The following is a 2515-nucleotide window of genomic DNA, read 5'->3' as shown; positions in this document are numbered from 1 at the left end:
GAGCCCCCCTCCCCAGAACACACACACACAAAAAAAAAAAAAATAATAAAATAAATAAATAAATACCCCTAAAGCTTGAACTAGAGATTCAAGCTACTACAAACTAATATCTTAAAGAAACGATTGCATTTTCAGTATCTGCTATGAATTTTTTGTCGAAACCTCAGATTTGAGTTAGCAGTACTGTGTCAGTGGAAGACAGCAGGTACATGGTGGAATAGTCGAGGTGCTCAAACTGGCCAAGATAATACTGGTATAAAAAAATAGTACTAACAAAACAGAATGGATAGAGAGGATATGGATGTCCTACTTCAACCAGTTTAGGAATCAGTCCAGTTGATCAGACCTTGCATTCATTTATATTTGTACAATGCATCAAAGTTACACTCCGTCAAGTGTTTGTGTTTTCGGGTTTATCTTCATGATCACATTCTTGTATTCCCCTATACAAGGCAATCTCATATCTTTTCCCCTGAATTATATATAATTTTCCTTAACATAATATTACTCCTGGCTTGTAACTTCAATTTAGAACAATTATTGTTTTTGACACACAAAATGAGGAAGGAACTCTAAGAAAAACAATAATTTCCAGAAGTTTCACACATAATAGAAAATTTACAACATTTTAAGTAAATCATGAGTTAGGACAGAACTAGCACAAACATAAACTCAACTGTAAAAAGCATTTATGTAAAGCATGTGACCTTTATGCTGTGAAAAACCCAAACTCACCAGTTGGCCACATTTGAAACTTACTGAGTTACAATGTTTTAAGCACTCTACAGATCTCACAGTAAATTGCAGAGCACAGCTCCTTAGATAAGGTACCTTCAGAAACTTAGAACTGTAACTAATACCATCCTTTGACCATTTCAGTGACAGTTAAAATTAGCAACTTTTGACTTCATTTCTATTTCTATAATCCCATGTTTTGACAGTAACCTCCCGCATTCCTTCACTGTCATCTATAAACCCCCGGATCTTCTCCAATTCATCATGGTTCAAGTTTTTGGCATCACCACATTCAAACCTTGAAACGGAGCCCTGCATATTTCATTCACATTAGCTTACCTGCTAACAGGAAAGATGTCGAACAAACTGAAAATATGAATGTCCAGTAAAGGATGATTAGAAGGATCATATAAGATGGATGGCTAATCTTTCTTGTTGAACTCCTTAATTTTCATGAAATTAACTAGAAGAGGAGAAAAGAATGAGCTTAATATATATATATATATATATTAATAATTTGGTTAAGTATGTTCTCCAGTTAATAATAGTAATACAGATTAATTAGTTTGCTTATTGACAAAGCAACTAGTTACTAATGAAGTTTCCTGATGTCCTGGTAACGTGGAAATAATTACAGTGGTTCTTGTGAATACATCAATTAACCTCTTCAGAAAAAATGCTGACTGATGGTATGGTAGTGTACCTGTCATGAAGCACCTCACAGAAGGATTGGCTTCATTCGCGGCCCAAAAAAAGCTCCAAATGATCTAAAGAGATAAAGGATTTGAGATATTTTTCAGAGACATGCGGTTAACAAGATACACCAGACAAGTTCCCAAAACTAACCTAACTGCTCGGTTCTGAAGGTTGGTTACAGGAGTTAAAGCATGCCGTAGGAACCACACGGGGTGCATGAGATAGTTTTTCAAACATATGACGGAGGCTCTCATGCTGAACCATGGCATCTAGTATGTTATCCCCCGACACAGAATTCGTCTTGCAAAGAGTCACTTCATTCCTAGACAAGAGTATATTCGAATGATACTTTTTTCTCGTCTGCTGTTCGATCTTGTCAACCTCCCATTTTGATGTCACCGGACAGTAAACATGCACAAATTTAGTCTGACCATTCCTGTAGGCTCGACTGATGGCTTGTTGTTCTACTGAGGGATTCCAGAGAACGTAAAGCAAAACCACTCTTGAGGCCCCTATAAGACTAATTCCTTCTGAGCAGGTTTTATTGATGCAAGGAGGACTTTCGCATCACTCTTCGGGTCATTAAGAGAGTTTATCGATATCTGCCGCTGCTTTACATCAAGTGTCCCATTCATATAGAGAATCTCTCGCCCTTATGTCCAGCCAAAGAGAGAATTAAGTTGCTCCTTTATCATGTTTAGAGGAGCAAGTAACTGGCTGAATATTATAGCCCTCTCCTTCAACCCACCACAGAGCTTGATTAGTTCAACCACAAATTTCATTTTTACTCTAGTATATGGATCCAAGTGACATTCTTTTTCTTTTAGCTGACTTTCTAAGTCAGAGAAAGTCAGAGAACTCATTCCTCTTCGCTACTAATGATGGATGAACGGATATCAGAGACAACAAATTTTGTTCGTAAAAAGAGCCTGGATGCTCTGGAATTCTCTTAAGCAATTCCTTCTGTAAATCTGTGGGCTTCAAGTGTATCACAGTGTCCCTTATACACGGAAGGCTGTCCTTCTTTACATTTTCACTACATTTATGGACTAGTGGTGCAATCATATCCCTAAGCTCTTCCAAT

General features: G+C 37.2%; 1 long non-coding RNA gene across 1 annotated transcript; it reads right to left on the bottom strand.

Moving 5' to 3' along the window:
• Positions 1-706: 706 nt before the first annotated feature.
• LOC132068412 (uncharacterized) lies at positions 707-2440 on the bottom strand. The gene is made up of 3 exons (XR_009417392.1): positions 1582-2440; positions 1439-1502; positions 707-1047 (listed from the first exon to the last, which is right to left on the bottom strand). It is a non-coding gene; the product is annotated as an uncharacterized LOC132068412 (long non-coding RNA).
• Between the last annotated feature and the right edge of the window lie 75 nt (positions 2441-2515).

This window comes from Lycium ferocissimum, chromosome 1 (assembly GCF_029784015.1).
Source record: "Lycium ferocissimum isolate CSIRO_LF1 chromosome 1, AGI_CSIRO_Lferr_CH_V1, whole genome shotgun sequence".
Lineage (NCBI taxonomy): Eukaryota > Viridiplantae > Streptophyta > Magnoliopsida > Solanales > Solanaceae > Lycium > Lycium ferocissimum.
This window is presented reverse-complemented; position numbering and strand designations above follow the sequence as displayed.